We start from the raw sequence: 20709 nt of genomic DNA on the forward strand, positions 1-20709 counted from the left end.
AGGTAGAAAGGGCAGATATTATTATTACATTTCATAGTAGGAAATTTTGGGGCTATTAATGGAAGATAACATATTGGGATGAAACTTACTGACCCAAGGAAAAGAACCTTGTCTTGCAGTCACGATACTATCCCCAACTAGCTGTGACACTTTAAGCAAGTCAGTTAACCTTTTCAGGCCACAATTTGCTCATCAGTAGATGAGTAGAGGGTCCAGATTTTTCACCATTCAGGGTCCTTCAGTTCTGATACATGATGAATCTGTAGCTTGTAGGAAGTCTCTCAGCTAGAATTCACCTTCCATCCCAAAGCTTTCTACTATTTCATAATGCTTGTTAATATTAAACTGAAGGGAAAGTTCTGGTTTTCTGGGCATAGAATTTGGTCATATCAACAATTAATTTTTAATCCAATTTATTTTAATTATAATTCAATCAAGCTGATTGGAAGGCCAGGTATATAGTCCTTGCTGATTAGAAGTTATGAACCTACATGTAAATCCAAGAACCTGTAGCTGGAGGAACACTGGAGAAAAATCTAGGTGAACATAAAATGAGAAACACAGAAATGATAGCACTATGTGACTGCACTACAGACTTCCTGGTCAGAACGAAAGATAGGATGCTTTTCTAGTGCAGACCTCAGATATGATGGCAGAGCTGCAACATATCTTAGTGTTAGGGATTTAGGTCTCCAAGTATCTGCAGAAACTTTCATACCTCAGAAAGCAAAATGGTGACAATTTCTTGACTGGCCTTGCTGATAATTTCATTTCCCAGAAGGCAGAGTAAGCATTAAGGGGAACTCCTGCTCAGGACCCATGCTGACAGAAACCAGTACGTAGAATGGAAATGATTGGAACCTTGGGGAAAAGCAACCATACGCTCTTAGAGTTTGATTTAAGCAGTGTTCTGCCTATGCAAACACAAATGATTCTAATGAGCAGGAAAATGGGGAGGAAACTAAAGAAACCAGTGTGCTGCATAGGGACTTACTGACAGGCTCTGAATTTAAAACAGCATGTGCAAAAGATGGTAAAAGGGGACACATAATCAAGCATAAATATATGAAGGTAGCACAGACCTATAAAAATTTAGCAAGACTAAAGCACAGAATGAGCTATGGCTTGTGAAATATACTAAAGATAATGAAAAATGCTTTTCCTTAGTATGAAATGAGGAGGGCGATCAATAAAGGAATGGACTCATTTTTTTTTTAAGTCAAAAACATAAAATTCATTCATGAAAAAGAGAAAGCAAAGCATCTTTATTCTTTTATGTTTCTTCCTGTTGGTTCATTCATGTCTCTGCTCATATGTCACCTCTTCAGAGAAGACCCTGACCACCCTTTGTAAAAGAGTTCTCTTAGATTTCTCCAACCCCGTAGACTTTTCATTCTTCCCATCACTGATTGCCATTATTTTACATACTTTAGTGTTTTTGTTTTTGTTTTTGTTTTTGTTTTCCTGTAGTGGACTGTAAGCTCCATGAATGCAGGTACTTTGATTTGTTCACTACTTTATCTCTAGGGCCTTGTATGTACCAAGTATACTCAATAAATATGTGATGAATGAAGTCAAGACCATTGGACATTAACTAAAAATTGAAAGACAAAATAAAGGGATTATAATGTAGATAGCATTTATGGAGGATAAATAAGGATATAAAGTATATACTAAGTATTTATATGCACTTGTTCACTTAATCATCATAGCAACCCTATAAAGCATATGTTACTATTTGGTTGAATAAGTTGCCCAAGATCATACAACTGCAAATGTGTAGAGCTAAAATTTGCAGCAAGAACTTAGGTTCAAAGTCTGAATACTTCACCTGTATGCTCTACTGGGAGAACTTGACTGGTATAGCTGCCAAAATGTCTCTTGACCTCTATGAATTATTACAAGGAGAACTTCTAAATGAGATTATGAAATATTCAACCGATTACCTTTGAAAAATGGGGAGGAGGGAGGCATTGGAGAGGAATGCCTTATGTTCAAAAAATGTCAGTCTGCAAACTTTCTATCCATGAAATGGATGTTGCTTGGTGGCAGTGAGGGGTGGGGAATAGCTTATATAATATTTATTATAAAAGATGATGTCATGAACATTTTTTAAAGCGGTTATTAGGAAAAAGTCTAAATTCAAAAAGAGTAAGCTATTCAGCCTACTCTTAGATATTCTTTTCTGTCAGAGTTAAGCTGGTATATCAGAACAATAGATACACAGATCTATAGATTCTAGCAAAGCATTTAATAAGGTCTTTATTTATGTCCTTGTGAACAAGATGGAGAAATACAGGTTTAGGGATAGCTGTTTTTGTTTGTTTGTTTGTTTGTTTTTTGAGGCAGAGTCTCGCTCTATCACCCAGGCTCATTGCAAGTGGCGAGATCTCGGCTCACTGCAAGCTCCGCCTCCCGGGTTCACACCATTCTCCCGCCTCGGCCTCCTGAGTAGCTGGGACTACAGGTGCCCGCCACCACGCCTGGCTAATTTTTTTTGTATTTTTAGTAGAGACAGGGTTTCACTGTGTTAGCCAGGATGGTCTCCATCAGGGTTTCACCATGTTAGCCAGGATGGTCTCCATCTCCTGACCTCATACTATGCCCGCCTTGGCCTCCCAAAGTGCTGGGATTACAGGCGTGAGCCACCGCACCTGACCGAGGGATAGTATTATGTGTGTTCGTAACTGGTTGATGATTATACCCAATGGCAATGTTAATAAATCTGTGTCAGCCTGGAGGAAGGCTTTTCAAGGGGTATACCACAGACCTTTGTCTTTGGCCTTGGCTAATGTGAACATATTTATCAGTGACTGAGATAAAGCTATGAGAAGGCATGCCTATTAAAAATAGGTCATAGGTTACATGAGCTAGAGAAGGTGAGAAAATACATTGTATGATAAAATCAAGATCCAAATGTCCTTTTTAAAATTTTTTTGAAACAGGGTCTCACTTGTCACCCAGGCTGGAGTGCAGTGGCATGATCACAGCTCACTGCAGCCTATGCCTCCTGGGCTCAGGTGATCCTCTCACCTCAGCCTCCTGGGTAGCTGGGACTACAGTCATGTGCCATGACACCCGGCTAATTTTTTGTAGAGATGGGTTTTCACCATGTTGCCCAGGCTGGTCTTGAACTCCTGGACTCAGGCAATTCACCTGCCTCTGCCTCCGAAAGTGCTGGGATTACAGATGTGACCTACTATGCCCAGCCAAATGTTTTAACAACAAAAAGATGAACAAACTCTAAAACTACATCATTTGGTTGGAATAATTGTAGGGTCTTGCCTTGGGACCAAAACACCAGCTGACTAAATTTAGTTTAACGGTTATGTGACTTAGCAACAGTACTCCTGGGGGGAAAATGAGGAACTTAACTTGGCAGTGAATCAGTGGTATAATACAATTACAAAAGCAAACAACAAACAAAGGAAGAAGAGGTTTAGGCTGCATTAATAAATTTAGGATGTGTATAGAATAATGGAGAATATAATCTAACTCCATTTCAAGTTGTTTACATTACCATGCTCAGTTCTGGAAGTAGTATTTTCCAGAAGATATAGATGGGAAGAATTTAGAACTCTTAGGAGTTAGCAGCCTGAATGGTAAGGGGACTTAAAACTATTTCATGTGAGAGAAGGCTGAAAGAATTGGGAATTTTTAGCCTGAAAATTTTTATATTTGATGATTATATCAGAATAGTATGCATAATAATTTAATCATCATTAAGAACTTACTATTTTCTAGACACTGTGCCAACCACAGTGTTAATTACATTAATTACTGTTAGCAATAAGCCTAAGAAGTAAGTTCTAGGTTATTTTAATGTTATAGATCAGAAAAATGAGTCTGAGAGACATAAGTAATATGTCTAAGGCAATAAACACCAGCAAGTGATAATGCTTGAATTGGAACCCAGGTCAATCTTTCTCCAGTGGCTGTTAACTTATCCTCTACAGAAGATTTCTCCCAACAGCAGGGAGCTAAGTTGTATTGTGTATGTATATGTATGTATATGTTTACATATGTGATGACAAAATTATATAAAATAACAAAGAATCAAAACAACTCATAGTAAAAAGACTAGAAATATATTTATTACAATGTTAAGAGTGGTTGTACTTGGGTACTGGGAATATGGCAATGTTTTCTTTATCTATTTTTTCAATTTCCCAAATCCTCTTTACTAAGCCTATTTTAATTTTACAAAAATCCTACTGGCCAGGCGTGGTGGCTCATGCCTGTAATCCCAGCACTTTGGGAGGCCGAGGCAGGCAGATCAGAAAGTCAAGAGATCGAGACCATCCTGGCCAACATGGTGAAACCCTGTCTCTACTAAAAATACAAAAATTATCTGGGTGCGGTAGCGTGCGCCTGTAGTCCCAGCTACTTGGGAGGCTAAGACAGGAGAATTGCTTGAACTCAGGAGGCAGAGGTTGCAGTGAGCAGAGATTATGCTACCGCACTCCAGACTAGGCAACAGAGTGAGACTCCATCTCAAAAAAAAAAAAAAAGAAATATGCTTTAAGGTACTGTGAGGCACAGTTCAGTTTAAAAACACAATACTTATAGTCAGAATTTTTCAGAGGCAATATCATGATAGAAGAAATAGCTAACTTCCCATTCTGATGATGCTAACCCAAATTTGGAAGCACTAATAGTAAATCATTACTTGTGGTCAAGATTGTAATCTGAAAGATCCAGAATGTTTAAAATATGTACCAGAAAAAAGTAACCCAAGGACTAGCTAGTTAGTTCATATATCACTTCATACTGAGGCCTTTCAGTCAGCTAAAAAGGCCTTATTTTAGAAAAACTTTTAATATAATACTTGTTTAATGAATACATGAATGTATACATTTAGGAAAGGAGAAGTAGCCTAAGGATAATATTTAGTTTCTGTACCAACCTTTTTTCAAGGTATGCATGGACCGTAAAGACCGAACTGAAATGTCATGTTCATTTGTTTGCTCAAGTCCCAGAGTACTCCTGGCTGTTGACATCTGAGCACAGAGTAACTGGTCCCTCTAGGAAGTGTCATTTGGGCATGACTTCTTTTCACACACTCTACCTGTTTGCCTCCATTTCAGGCTCCTGTAAACATCCTACTTTTTTTTTTTTTTTAACCAGGACTTCTATTACCCAAGCTGAATGCTCCACAAATGCAAGAATCATGTCTCTTTTGATCTCCCCAGATTATATGTTTGCTATAATAGATTCAAAACAAATATATGTTGAAATAGTGACTTTGGCAGGTATATTCAGCAACTTTTCCTTTTGTTGTCTAAGTATAGACAGAAAGACTGCCTTTGATTTCAAGTACAGCACAGACTACAGCAGAGTTTATTTGGGAGGACCGACTGCCATTATTTGTTACCCTTTTCTAGGATCATGCTTTCCTATCTATGAGTAGACACAAAGACCTACTGCTTCAGCGTTGGAGACTTTTTATGTTTAAAGTAAGAAAAGCAGTATGGTTTTTTTTTGCAGGGTATAAAGTTGTCAATTTTTATGAAATGATAAGCATGAATTGAGCTTATAATATGAGAGACCAGATAAAATTTCAGACATTACCTCCTCCTTTTCCAAGGTGAACTGTATGTTGTCTTTTACTTGTGGTCTTACCACACAATTTGTGTCAATGCAAATAGCGTTAGGTCACAAAACAACTACAAGAAAAATAAATGTATCTGCCAGCTTTTTCCAAATTTTATTCACTTAATTAGGGACATATTGAAGGGGACATCCTAGTGCTGGAACCTACTTATCAGTTTTATAGTGAACAAATTGGGTAGGCATCATCTTTTGTTACTATTATACCTATTAAAGCATACTTATGACATTTTATAGCTTCTGACGAGATGGGATATATCATAACCTACAATAAACATAACTTCAACAAGAAAATTATTGAAATATATAATCAATGTAAAAGAATCACTATTTTACTTCAAAAAAGTATAATTAAATTTATTATTCCAAAAACTACTGTGATAATGGATGACATAGTACTAAATACTGAGGTAACAATGGTGGAAGACACTGTCACATGATTATTAATAAAAAGATGGACAAAAAGCAACGATGTATACTGCTCATAAGATCAACTTGTGAACATATTTAAAATACCAATATTTTAACCCACATGCCTACAGATTCTGATTCAATACACATGGTCAGGAGTCTGAAAATCTGTAACTTTAAAAATGCCAGCCACAATTCTGATGCACAGTCAAGTTTGGGAGCCATGACTCCATCTGAATTAAGTAGGCAGTGCAAAGCACGCCTTGCTCTCAGCAGCCTCACAATCTAATGTGTTTGCCATCATGAGTATGAATGTTTTTATTAAAATGAAGAGAACCTGAAGGTTGTTGGCATATTTCAAGTAAGACAAATAAAGCCTAAATTAAGATAGTAATGGAAGGAAGAGAGAGGAGAGCAGACATTTGAAATGTATTTTAGGGTTAGATTGGCCAGCCCTTGATGATTGACTAGTACTGAGTAAGGAGAATATATATAACTTAATGTAGTCATTTGCTAGGGCTGCCATAACAAATACCACAGATGGGCGACTTAAACAACAAACTAATTTTCCTCCAGTTTTGGAAGCTAGAAGTCCAACACTCCAGGAAAGTGTCAGCAGGATTGTTTCTTCTGAGGCCTCTCTCCTCAACTTGTAGATGGCCATCATCTCCCATGTGTTCACATGTTCTTCATCTGTGGGTATCTATGTCCTAATCTTCCCTTTTTATAAGGACACCTGTCATATGGGATTAGGGGTCACCCCAATGACCTCATTCAATCTTAGTGTACTCTTTAAAGACCTTGTCTCCAAACACAGTTACACTCTGAGGTACTAGGTGTTAGGACATCAACACATGAATTTGAGAGGACACAATTCAGCCCATACCACTTAACTAGAAAATAAATTTAAATCGACCAACTGGGTACCTAACATAGAGTAAAATGCTCAATAATTATTATATTCTACACCTAAATGTCAGTCCCTTCCATTGCTTTTGAGGTCATGTGAACGCTCAAGTAGAAAGTAATTGGAAAATAATACGATATCCAGGAAGAGCTTCTTGATGGAATCCCTCTAGATACAGAAGCTTAATTGTCAAAATACTGGTGGTCCTAACTTTGCCATAAGAAATAATTGTGGGCAATCCTTCTTCCTCTGACTTGCCTCTGGAATAAAACAGAGGAAGACGGTACACTCTAGTCAAGGCAAGGCTTCAAAATAACTCATCCAGAAACTCTTCCCAATTCCCTTCTCTTTTGGTGGAAAAGGTATTCAAGGTATTATTAATTCATTGTCTTCTATGACTATCAGCATGCAGGAAACCATCTCAGAATTTAATTTTATTTATATAAGTGTAGTTATCAGGACCATTTTGCTGGAAAGTTACAGAAACTCAAATAAATTTCAGCACAGGCAATTTACTGGTTCATGGATCCCTAGGAAGTTTAATAACTGAAATTAAGGCTCGGAATCAGCCTTGCTTGGGATCCATCAATTGATATATTCTCCCTTTGCCTAAAAGTCAGTTCCACAATTCCAGTTTAAAAAATTATAAGACAGACTACAATTAGCTCAGCTTTGGCCCACTGCCCACTATAAGCGCCATCAGGGGCTTGGGATCAAGTGCGAACACAACTCCTTTCTAAAAAAAAAATGTCAAAACACAAATAGAAAGTTGAAAGTCCGGGAGATTTTGGCAAAAATGTGCTACAGAAATAAAACATATTCTAATGATTTATAATATGTATCATTTTTAGTATTGTGCTAAATGGTTTCTGTCTATAAAAATATTAAAGTTTGAAAACAAAAATATTAAAGTTTATAGTTATGTAATAGCTATAAACATATGGTTTACTATCTTTAACTTAATAAAATATTTACTTGTTTGTTTAAGCTAAACAAAAAAGGACTTATTCTTATTTCTACTCTTTTTTTTTGAGATGGAGTCTCGCTCTGTCTCCCAGGCTGGTATGCAGTAGTGCAATCTCAGCTCACTGCAACCTCTTCCTCTCGGGTTTAAGTGATTCTCCTGCTTCAGACTCTTGAGTAGCTGGGATTACAGGTGACTGCCACCACACCTGGCTAATGTTTGTATTATTAGGAGAGACAAGGTTTCACTATGTTGGTCAGGCTGGTCTCGAACTCCTGACCTCAGAGGATCCACCCACCTTGGCCTCCCACAGTGCTGGGAGTGAGCCACGGTGCCCAGCCTGTACTTTTTTTTTTTTTTTTACCGAAGCTTGTATAGCTTGGTACATAAATGTCATAATAAGAATCCATGTCAGCAACTACATTTAGTTTACAGGTTAAACTTTTCTGTATTATTAATTTCTAACTTTATCACAAAGAGGTGCTTATATGCTATTAACAATGAAATTAAACACTAAAGGATAATTTTTTTTTTTTTTTTTGAGATAGAGTCTGGCTCTGTCACCCAGGCTGCAGTGCAGTGGCACAATCTTGGCTCACTGCAACTTCCACCTCCTGGGTTCAAGCGATTCTCCTGCCTCAGCCTCTTGAGTAGCTCGGATTACAGGTGCCTGCCACCATGCCCAGCTAATGTTTGTATTTTCAGTAGAGACGGGGTTTTGCCATATTGGCCAGGCTGGTCTCAAACTCCTGACCTCAAGTGATCTGCCTGTCTCGGCCTACCAAAGTGCTGGGATTACAGGCATAAGCCACTGCGCCCAGCCAAGGATAAAATGTTTTAAAATGTAGTTTTACATGCAAAAGGGATTGAGAATAAAAAAGCAAGAGGGCAAAAAAGAATGAAGGAATTCCAAAGTTTGAAGTCTTTTATCAGTCTGATTCTGCATTTAATCTTTTCAGCTAATTCTTGTTCACTTACCATCCCTTTTTTTTCCCAATGTGTTTGTGATTTCTAACTGTGGGCTTATACTCCTGGAATTTTATCTGTGAGAATTCTTAGAGGGATAGGATAAGGTTGGACTCTCCTGAGGGGTTTTCTTTTGATTCAAAAGGCACAACTGAGGACCAGTGTAACTAGATTCTTATCTTGGACTCTTTAGACCATTGAGAATGTGTGAATTCTTGCTGAATACACAGTAAGGCTGGTTTATGATCATAAATTTTCAAGAGAATTTTTTTCTTCTTTAGTTATACATTGAAGTCAGACTTGCAATTTTCCTTGCGCTCCTCTATGCGATGCATTTATTTGTAGATAAGGTTAATGATAAGGATATATCTATTTTGCATCCCAGCACTAAGCCCTGGGTTTTGAGGCTTTCCTCCTATGCTAGCAGGGACATGAAAACTGAAATTCAGATTCACCCTGAACATTCAGTAAATGTCTTTAAGGTGAAAGATGGTGCTCAGCAATTCTTTCTGAGAAAAATCATATTATCCTCTAAATCAGTGTAGGGAAAACATTTGGTAAAATTCAATATTCATTAAAGACAAAAACTCAAAGCAAACTAAAAATAAAAGAAAAATCCCTTAATTTGATAAAGGATATATACAAAAAACCAACAACTTAATGGTGAACTGTTCAAAATACTTTCTTTTAAAAATCAGGAAAACACAAGGTTTTCCATAATCATCATTTCTATACAATACTGGACTAGAAGTCTAGTTACTAGAGTATGTAGAAAAAAATGAAAGTATAAGGGCTAGCATGAAAGAAATTGTTAATATAGGAAATTCAAGAGAAAATACACGTAAGTTTTGAGAATTAATAAGAAAGCTTAGGTTTCCCAAATAAAAATGAAAATAAAAATATAAGAATTTATTGTATTTCTGTGTATGGAAGCAAATTATTTTTAAAAATAAATAACTACACATATATAATTTAAAAATATTTTGTAAAAAAGTAATTAAGAGTAAATCTAACAAATTTATGTGGGAATAAAACCTTTTTGAAAAACATTGTTGGCCGGGGGTAGTGACTCACGCCTATAATCCCAGCACTTTTGGGAGGCCGAGGCGGACGGATCGCCTGAGGTCGGGAGTTCGAGACCAGCCTGACCAACATGGAGAAACCCCATCTCTACTAAAAACACAAAATTAGCTGGGCGTGGTGGCGCATACCTGTAATCCCAGCTACTCGGGAGGCTGAGGCAGGAGAATTGCTTGAACCCAGGAGGTGGAGGCTGCTGTGAGCCAAGATCGCGCCATTGCACTCCAGCCTGGGCAACAAGAGCAAAACTCCATCTAAAAAAAAAAAAAGAAAGAAAAAAGAAAAAGCACAATATTATTGAAAAAAGGCGGCCAGGCGCGGTGGTTCGTGCCTATAATCCCAGCAGTTTGGGAAGCCAAGGCTGGTGGTTTACAAGGTCAGGAGTTCGACACCATCATGGCCAATATGCTAAAGCCCCATCTCTACTAAAAATACAAAAATTAGCCGGGTATGGTGGCGGGCGCCTGTACTCCCAGCTACTTGGGAGGCTGAGGCAGGAGAATCGATTGAACCCGGGAGGCAGAGGTTGCAGTGAGCAGAGATCATGCCACTGCACTCCAGCCTGGGTGATAGAGCGAGACTCCATCTCAAAAACAACAACAACAACAACAACAACAACAACAACAAATAAAACGCTGGGTGCAGTGGCTCATGCCTGTAATCCCAGCACTTTGGGAGGCTGAGGCAGGCAGATCACATGAGGTCAGGGGTTCAAGACCAGCCTGGCCAACATGATGTGAAACCCTGCCTCTACTAAAAATATGAAAATTAGCTGGGTGCCTGTAATCCCAGCTACTTCGGAGGCTGAGGCAGGAGAATCACTTGAACCTGGGAGGTGGAGGTTGCAGTGAGCTGAGATTGTGCCATTGCACTCCAGCCTGGGTGGCATGCGCCTGGCTAATTTTTGTATTTTTTTTTTAGTAGAGATGGGGTTTCACCATGTTGGCCAGGCTGGTCTCAAACTCCTGACCTCAAATAATCTGCCTGCCTCGGCCTCCCAAAGTGCTGGGATTACAGGCGTCAGCCACCTCGCCTGGCCTAATTTTTAAAATTGGTTAAAAAGAAGGCTGGGTGCTATGGCTCACACCTGTAATACCAGCACTTTGAGAGGCTAAGGCAGGAGGATTGCCTGAGCTCGGGAGTTTGAGACCAGCCTGAACAACATAGTGAGACCCTGTCTACATAAACATTTTAAAAGTTAGCTGGGCATGTGGTACGCGCCTGTAATCCCAGCCAGTTGGGAGGCTGACACCAGAGCATTGCTTGAGCCCTGGAGGTTGAGGCTGCAGTGAGCTGTGATTGTACCACTGCACTCCAGCCCGGGCAATACAGTGAGACCCTGTCTCAAAAAAAAAAAAAAAAAAAAAAAGAGGTACCTCATAGAACAGGAAATGCTAATTGTCAACAAAATGAGAAAAGGTGCTCAATCTCATTAGTAATCAAATAATTGAAAATTAAAACTATGAGGAGTATTTATTTCACATTGACAAATTAATAAAAATTGTGGTTAGGTCCAGTAGCTCACACCTATAACCTCAGCAGGTTATAGCTGGGAGTACCGCTTGAGGTCAGGAGTTTAAGACCAGCCCTGGCAACATAGTGAGACCCCTGTCTACACAAAAAACTTAAGAATTAACTGGTTGTGGTGGTACGAGTCTGCAGTCCTAGTTGCTCAGGAAGCTGAGGTAGGAGGATCACTTGAGCCCAGGAGTTCGAGGTTATGGTGACCTGAGATGGCACCACTGCACTCCAGCCTGGGCAACAAAGTGAGATCTTATCTCTAAAAATAATAAAAATAAATACATTTAAATATCTTACAATATTAAGTGCTAACTAGGATATAGAGAAATCATAATATTTATCTTTATATTTCTAGTAGGAGTGTAACATTTATACTATGTACAACAGCTGGGAATTATCTAATAAATTTGAAATTTTTCATACTCCATGACCCAGCAAATTTCTTTTCTTTTCTTTCCCTTTTTTTTAATTTTTATTTTTTGAGACAGGATCTCACTTGATCCAGGCTAAAGTGAAGTGGTGTGATCACAGCTCACTGCAGCCTTGACCTCTCAAACTCCATTGTCCCTCCCACCCCAGCCTCCCAGGTAGCTGGGACTACAGGCATTTGCCACCATGCCTGGCATATTTTTGTATTTTTCATAGAGATGGGGTTTCACCATGTTGCTCAGGCTGATCTTGAACTCCTCCTGGGTTTAAGTGATCCTCCTGCCTCGACCTCCTCCTGCCTCGACCTCCCAAAGTGCTAAGATTACAAGCATAAGCCACCATGTCCAGCCGCAATTTCATTTTTAACCAGGTATCTAGAGACTGATCTTTTAACCTCATGCTATTAGCATTTCAGGCCAGATAATTATTTGTTTGCGGGGCTATCCTGTGCTTTACAGGACGTTTATCATTAACTGGAGACATTTAGTAGCACTTTCTAGTTATGACAAGTAATAATGCAGATATTGTCAAGTATTCTCTAGGGAGCAAAATCATCCCAGGTTAAGAATCATTGCCCTGTATACATTTTTTCACATATCCACTTATAAATTTGAAATACTGGTCATAGAAGCACTGTGTGTAATAATAATAAAAATAAAAACTGAAGACAACCCAAATATCCATTAGTGTTAAAGGAAGACTAATAAATCATACACTAGAACACTATACAAGTGTAAACTAATTATAGCTATGTGCTTCAAAGGGTTGAAACTCAAGAACTTAATGTTGAGTAGAAGAGTCATAGATAAATAGAACTTTCTATTTACATATTGTGGCAAAACATAAACAAGAATTATATATTTCAGGATGCAAATACATGAGGTAAAATTATAAAGAAAAGCAAGGGATAGAGAAAATTGAGGATAATGTTTAGCTCGGATTAAAGAAGGGTTAAAGAATTGTAGAAGGGTACATTGAAAGCTTGAAAGGGCATTTTAATGTGTTTGTCTTGAACTGGTTGGTGGTACACAGGTATTCATGATCTGTATTTCTTTTTTTTTTTTTTTTTTTTTTTTTTTGAGACGGAGTTTTGCTCTTGTTGCCCAGGCTGGAGTGCAATGGCACAATATTGGCTCCCTGCAATCTCCGCCTCCTGGGTTCAAGTGATTCTCCTGCCTCAGCCTCCTGAGTAGCTGGGATTATAGGCATGTGCCGCCATGCCTGGCTAATTTTGTATTTTTAGTAGAGACAGGGTTTCTTTATGTTGGTCAGGCTGGTCTTGAACTCCCGACCACACGTGATCTGCCCATCTCAGCCTCCCAAAGTGCTGGGATTACAGGCATAAGCCACCATGCCCAGCCCTGTATTTCTTATATATGTATTAGAAATTTTATTTTTTTTAGCTACTAAATATTTTTTAGAATTTCAAAGGAAGTAGTTTAACCTTCTAAACTATGTAATACAATTCAGTAATGCATCAAAAATATCTATTTACTTTTAAAAATTTTGATTTGTATATTCAAAGATATAAAATGGCAATAAATCATTTCAGAAGCCAACTTAACGATATTGTTTAGGAAAGTTGGGAGAATAAAACAAAATGGGCTAACCACTCAACAAGAAAGATAACTCTGTCTTCAAAGGCAATGGCTACTAACAGATAACGTATTCAACTAACTGCTTTAAAAGCAAGACCGTTAAAAAAAAAAAAAAAACCACAGGATAATCTAGTGGCAGTGATCAGCACTCAGAGTGAACTCCCTCTTGTAAAAAAGCTCATCAATTGTTTTTTTTGCTAATTAAAATGAATATTATTCCTGTGAAATGAACCAAAAAGTTGTATGAAACCAGAAATCCCAAAAGAGATCTATAATCTACAAGAATAATTGCATGCAATTTTAATTGAAGGAAAAGGAGAAGACTGTTTTTATCTTTGCTTTTTTCACATCTTAAAAGTAATCAACCTGTTGGCCAATTAACAATTATTTTATACTATTATTGTCTGACCTAAAAATTAACACTTGATAAATTGGAAACTTGTGAAATTTTAAGATTAATGACAAAATGACTATTGGCTATAGCTGACTATAATGTAGAGCTTTTGTCCTTAATGAAATAAGATAATAAATCATCATTAACATTTTCAGAAATAAAGTATGTTTTACTTTTGTTCTTTGAAGTGTATATATCATGACTATTAACATAAATATGCATTCAACCTTTATTCATTAAGTACAACCAGAATTGGAAATGAAAGGATCTATTTTGTTGAAGGGTAGATTAATTACATTATAATATTTATTTTATTTTCTCATCAATATCTTAGAAAAAATTGGATGGCTGAAGATTTATTCTGTTTTAAAGTTCAGCTTTAATAATACCTGTCAATAAAATATGTATTTGCATTTCAATTTAGTTTACATAGTATTCAGAACTTTGTCTGTTTGGTTAAATTAGCACACTTACAAATCAGAAATAGTTTGAATGAGCAATATTTTATTTACTCAATAATTTGTGCCGGGCGCAGTGACTCAAGCCTGTAATCCCAGCACTTTGGGAGGCCGAGACGGGCGGATCACAAAGTCAGGAGAGCGAGACCCTCCTGGCGAACGCGGTGAAACCCCGTCTCTACTAAAAATACAAAAAATTAGCCGGGCGAGGTGGCGGGCGCCTGTAGTCCCAGCTACTCGGGAGACTGAGGCAGGAGAATGGCGTAAACCTGGGAGGCGGAGCTTGCACTGAGCTGAGATCTGGCCACTGCACCCCAGCCTGGGCGACAGAGCGAGACTCCGTCTCAAAAAAAAAAAAAGAAAAATCAAATAATTTGTTATATTGTCCCTGATTTTGGTTATAGACAAGAGGTTAATTTCGTTCATTTTTCTTCTAAAATGTCATGATATGTTGGACTAAAGAGTTTACCGAGTAGATGCAAAAAAAGAAATTATATATTTAAGTATTTGATCCCAGTATATCAAATTAGTAATCTGGCAGTCTAAACCTATTAAAAATATAAATTTCCAGCTGGGTGTGGTGACTCATGCCTGTAATCCCAGGACTTTGGGAGGCCAAGGTGGGTGGATCACGAGTTCAGGACACGGTGAAACCTCATCTCTACTAAAAATACAAAAAATTAGCTGGGCGTGGTGGCGAGTGCCTGTAGTCCCAGCTACTTGGGAGGCTGAGGCAGGAAAATGGCGTGAACCCGGGAGACGGAACTGGCAGTGAGCTGAGATCATGCCACTGCACTCTAGCCTGAGCAACAGAGCAAGATTCCGTCTCAAAAAAATAAAAAAATTAAAAAAAAAAAGAAAGAAATATAAATTTCCATATACAAATCAGTGTGAATTTGGCTCCCTGTTTAGGAAAGATTGATGCTAGATTTTATCTTATAGGTCTTATAGGTCATTTACAATGTTATCTCATTCAGAGTAAAGTGAGAAAATTCAGGTTAAAATTTTTGGTACGTTTTAAACATAGTAATATGGAAGGAATATTATCAAAATACACAATATATAATCTCTTATTTACACAATACAATTGGACAAGACTTTCAGCGAAATATGGATGAGACTTTCATTTATGTGAATTTTACAAATGAATGAAATTTACCCCTTTAATCATTACAGTCTTTTTCATTCTAATGACTCCAAGTCTCTCAATGTTATTTTATGCTATGTATATTCAGTTTAAGGATATGTAATTTTATTGTAAAATTCTTGGGCTAGAAAGAAATTTAAGATTTTGTTTTAAAAATCTTATAGCATAACCCTCTAACCACTCAGGAATTTTAAACCCACATATATGATGTATCTTACTGAAAATCATACAGCTAATCTTGGTCCCTCAATTCTTACTGTTGGTGAGTAGCTGAAAATATCCTTTAACTCCTCAATGCATTCCTCCTAGAATCCTTCTAGTTTTTGGCTACATAATTAGAGAAACATTTCTGTTATAATTTTATGTAAACTGAGAACTAATAGGATGGAAAGAAAAACTTGGGAAACATTTATGTGAGCAATATTAGATGCATGCTAGAGACTTTTTTCCTAAATTTCTTCTAAAATTTTTGGCTTAGTTCTAGGGAACTAAAGTGTCAAGACAGATATAACTAAAATTTATACATTTATGCTAAGTACTGCCCTATAATAAATTGCTGGAGCAGAATTTTTAATATCAAAAATATTCTAATAGTGCCATTTATTATTATTATTATTAAATGATTTATTAACATTATTTTAGGTTAAAAGCAATTGTTTGATAAAATTTCTTTATATTTGCCTCGTTATCTACTTTTTTTTTTTTTTTTTTGACGGAGTCTCGCTCTGTTGCCCAGGCGGGAGTGCAGTGGTGCAATCTCAGCTCACTGCAATCTCCACTTCTTGGGTTCAGGCGATTCTCCTGCCTCAGCCTCTCGAGTAGCTGGGACTACAGGCGCGCCACTAATTTTTGTATTTTTTTTTTTTTTTTTTTTTTTTTTTGAGATGGAGTCTCTCTCTGTGGCCCAGGCTGGAGTGCAGTGGCCGATCTCAGCTCACTGCAAGCTCCGCCTCCCGGGTTCACGCCCTTCTCCTGCCTCAGCCTCCCGAGTAGCTGGGACTACAGGCGCCCGCCACCTCGCCCGGCTAGCTTTTTGTATTTTTTAGTAGAGACGGGGTTTCACGGTTTCACCGTGTTAGCCAGGATGGTCTCGATCTCCTGACTTCGTGATCCACCCGTTTCGGCCTCCCAAAGTGCTGGGATTACAGGCTTGAGCCACCGCGCCCAGCCCCAATTTTTGTATTTTTAATAGAGAAGGTGTTTCACCATATTGGCCAGGCTGGTCTCGAACTTATGACCTTGTGATCTGCCCAACTCGGCCTACCAAAGTGCTGGGATTACAGGCATGAGCCACCGCACCCGCCCTTTTTTTTTGTTTTGTTTTGTTTTGTTTTTGTTTTTGAGACTGAGTCTTGCTCTGTCCCCGAGGCTGGAGTGCAGTGGTGCAGTCTTGGCTCACTGCAACCTCCGCCTCCTGGGTTCAAGCGACTCTGTTGCCTCAGCCTCCCAAGTAGCTGGGATTATAGGGACTCGCCACCACACCCAGCTAATTTTTATATTTTTAGTAGAGATGGGGTTTCACCATGTTGGCCAGGCTGGTTTCAAACTCCTGACCTCAGGTGATTCACCTGCCTTGGCCTCTCAAAGTGTTGGGATTACAGGCGTGAGCTACCATGCCCAGCTGAAGATTTTTTTTTTAATTGGTTATGCAGTTGGCACAAAGAGGTATTTCCCAATTTTATATATACGTATTTATTTAGTAATGCACTCTTTTGAATAGCTTATTATTCAAATAATGTTTTTGTTCTAGTTATAAAAATAATATATATATTTAATTATAGGAAATGCAAAAAATGAAGAATTAAGACTATGAAACTACTTATATTCCCATTCCTTTGTGTACCTTTTGTGTCTTTTTTCCTTTTCCTTTTCTTTTTTTTTTTTTTTTTTTGAGACGAAGTCTCTCTCTGTCGCCCAGGCTGGAGTGCAGTGGTGCGATCTCGGCTTACTGCAAGCTCTGCCTCCGGGGTTCCTGCGATTCTCCTGCCTCAGCCTCCCTAGCGGCTGGGATTACAGGTGTCCGGCACCATGCCCGGCTAATTTTTTATATTTTTAGTAGAGACAACCATGTTAGCCAGGATGGTCTCCATCTTCTGACCTCGTGATCCGCCCGCCTCGGCCTCCCAAAGTGCTGGGATTACAGGCATGAGCCACCGCGCCCGGCCTTTTGTGTCTTTTTTCTAAGCCTAAGATATACTACCAAGTCTCTCTCCTCTCCATATATAAGCGCACATGCACACAACATGCAATGTATGTAGTTCTGTACCCTGCTTTTTCACTTAACGTAACACTCTGATGTCAAAGTGATTTTTTTTCTACAGTGAGAAATTCCTTCTTTTTATAGGGAATACTCTTAAACCACTGGAAAAATAAAGAGCATCATAGGAGACAGTAATAACTACCTAGGAAATACCATTTTACACTGACCTTTCCCATTTAATAAGATTAATTTTTAGTATTTGAATTGTAAAGAGGTTATGATAAAGACTAAAACTATTTCCTGTTTAAGTCATAAAAATATAAAGACAAAAAAACTTTATGTTTAACCAAAATCATATAGTGGCTAGCTTGCCTAGAAGTTATGATATATACTTTTAGAAAATAAATATTTTAAAATTCACAGATTCTGCAAAGCCCCAGTCAAACATAAATTACAATCAGTTTTTATGTAACAGTAAAAATTCCAAAGGACTCTTACCAACTCTCAATTTGTATCACAGATAACGCTTTCTTTTTCTGCTCATGGAATGTAAACCACATTTATTTCTATATCTGTATATATTTTAAAATGAATTACCCCAGAAAACAAAATGTTGGATCTACTGTGATCAACTGCAATCCAACAGAGAAAGCAAAACCTTATATTTCCTGTGAAAATCCTGTTGTATATTTGGTGAGAATTTTGGAATAATTATAGAATTTGAATACAGCATCCATTTATTTGCAAAAGTATAAGCTACATTATAATTATCAGATGACTCAATACATTTAGTGAATGATACTCCAGTTTTATTATAACGATTCACCTTTTCTTGTTTGTGTTCAGTACTATCAAATACAGAAAGAACTCTTTACTTACCATTCTGGGAAAGATGAAATTTTTCATTGTGCCATAAATACCCTGGAAAGTAAAGAAAATATTATTATTTATTATACTTCCATCCACAGGGATCCTAACTGCCAAATGTAATGCATCAGCAGCAAAACAAAAATAAAGTAAATCTATAACAGAAAACACAAATCAGTGTTCTAAGAATTCTTGAACATATATGACTATGGACAGAGCTACCATAGGATTAAGCACTTGTTTTGATAAGTACTTTCAAATACAGGAATAAACTATTTTATTTTCCACAAAAGAAATATTGTAGAATTAGGAGAACATTGTCAATATATATATTTTTCACTCAGCCCTTCAGCTCATTTGAATTTTTTATTAATAGAGATGAGACAGCTATACCTAAAACTCTTTAAGGGAAAATACGCTTTTCTCACATCCTGATAATTAATGCTATTAATATTGATCAGTTTTTTAAAGTATAGAAACCTAATTTGGAGAAAAATACACTGAGTTCATTTCTCTCTGTCAAAACTATATAATAGCTGAGGAAATTTTAGTAGATATATATGAAAGAGATTTGCTTGAATTTTCTCAATAGTGATATTTCAGACCTTTAGAAGTTTTCTCTAGTGAAGTAATTTTGAATAAACATTATGATGTGTTAAGATATCTTTGGAATCATTATTCCCAAGAAATATATTGTTTCTGTAAATGAAAACTAGCTAAAATTTCAAACTATAAACACTAATGTTCTCAAATTAAAAAGTTGGTTTTTGTTGTTGTTTCTGTTGTTGAAGAATAAAAGTGGGATTTGAAGGATGTCCTACTTAGATTTTCACATAGAAAATATTTTCTCTTTTAGACAATTTTTGTCTTAAAAAATTTGAATACTAAATATGGAAGTCAAATTCTGTAATGATTCAGGAATTCTCTCTATGACAATAGTTTAAGGAAATCATTAGTTTGTATTTAATTATAAATATTAACAATTTCTTTCAAAATGTTGTATGTATTGATTTTTAATGCAAACTCAATGTAAAAAATTTTAAACATAGAAATACTTTATTTTACATGGAACTTATTTCTAAAGAATTATCAATACAATTTTGATATTATAACTCATATCAATCTGCTAAAAAAAAAGAGTATTTTTAAGCACCAGCTCCTGAAGAGGGCAGCACGTTCTAGATATTATTGAATTCTAAGCTCAAATGTGACAGCTTTGGCTTTAGTATACTTTTTTTAAGAACTAGAGGGGGAAAAAATGGATATTTTTTATAGATGTCTGTTCCCATGATATAATAAACCAGCAGAAAGTCTAGGCAGACCAAGGTCAAAACTGTATTTGATTATTAAAAGAGAACATTCAAATTAGACACCTAAAGCAATGTATTTAGAAAAGAAACAACAAAATACTAGTAAGGAGACGTTCCATGAGGAATGTGTTTTATCTTAATACTGTAGATAACTTTTTCTATTGGCAGTGCATTGACTGTCAAAACTACTAAAGGGGTTAGATTTAATTATCTCACTTCTTGCACATTTCATCTCAATTGCTATGGCAACATTCAGTTGCCTCAGCAGCAATGCACACTTTAATCAGATATTTCCTCCTCATTTCTCTATGAGCCAAACTGTGTAGTCAAATTTACAACCAAGTCCTGATGAATCTGATAACACCTCTTACAATTTAATGGGCAACTTGCCTCCACCCACATATATAAATGTTTTCAGAGAGTCTTATAACTATTGGACAAGTATAAGACTTGATTAGAATATATGTTTGGACTTCCCTACTTCATTGATTTAAAAAAGAAATTTTTTTGCTATTTTCTCTACCATTTCTTTTTTTTAGAAGTTTTTCACCAGTTTGAAACTCACTCCTGCCAGTCACTACCTTGGGTCCCCTATCCTCACTAGGAGAGTGTATGAGTAAAGGAAACAACCTCCAGTGTTCAAATGTCAATTCTCATCAACAAGTCTATTGAATTATTTACCTTTTATCTGAACATACTTGGGAGTGGCACATCAAAGAGCCATTTTCTATTTCTTGAATACAGGTCAGAGAAGGAAGGGAAATAAAGATAAAGCAAAATCTGATAGAAGAGGAAAACTGTAGAATATTATACCTAAAAAGATGTCCAAGCATGAAGGAAATTTGGT

General features: G+C 37.0%; 2 protein-coding genes across 4 annotated transcripts in view; one reads left to right on the forward strand and one right to left on the reverse strand.

Moving 5' to 3' along the window:
- Positions 1-20709, reverse strand: part of ADGRL2 (adhesion G protein-coupled receptor L2) — a 683665-nt gene that overhangs the window by 214496 nt on the left and 448460 nt on the right. For all 3 annotated transcript variants that reach the window (XM_074003149.1, XM_074003162.1, XM_074003150.1), the window contains one exon: positions 18565-18606. The gene's annotated coding sequence lies outside the window, so the exon portion shown is untranslated. The remainder of the gene's footprint in view (positions 1-18564; positions 18607-20709) is intronic.
- LOC141410009 (uncharacterized) overlaps positions 1-20709 on the forward strand; it is a 186393-nt gene that overhangs the window by 22760 nt on the left and 142924 nt on the right. The window lies entirely within an intron of this gene.

The sequence above is a fragment of the Macaca fascicularis genome, chromosome 1, assembly GCF_037993035.2.
Source record: "Macaca fascicularis isolate 582-1 chromosome 1, T2T-MFA8v1.1".
Taxonomy (NCBI): Eukaryota; Metazoa; Chordata; class Mammalia; order Primates; family Cercopithecidae; genus Macaca; species Macaca fascicularis.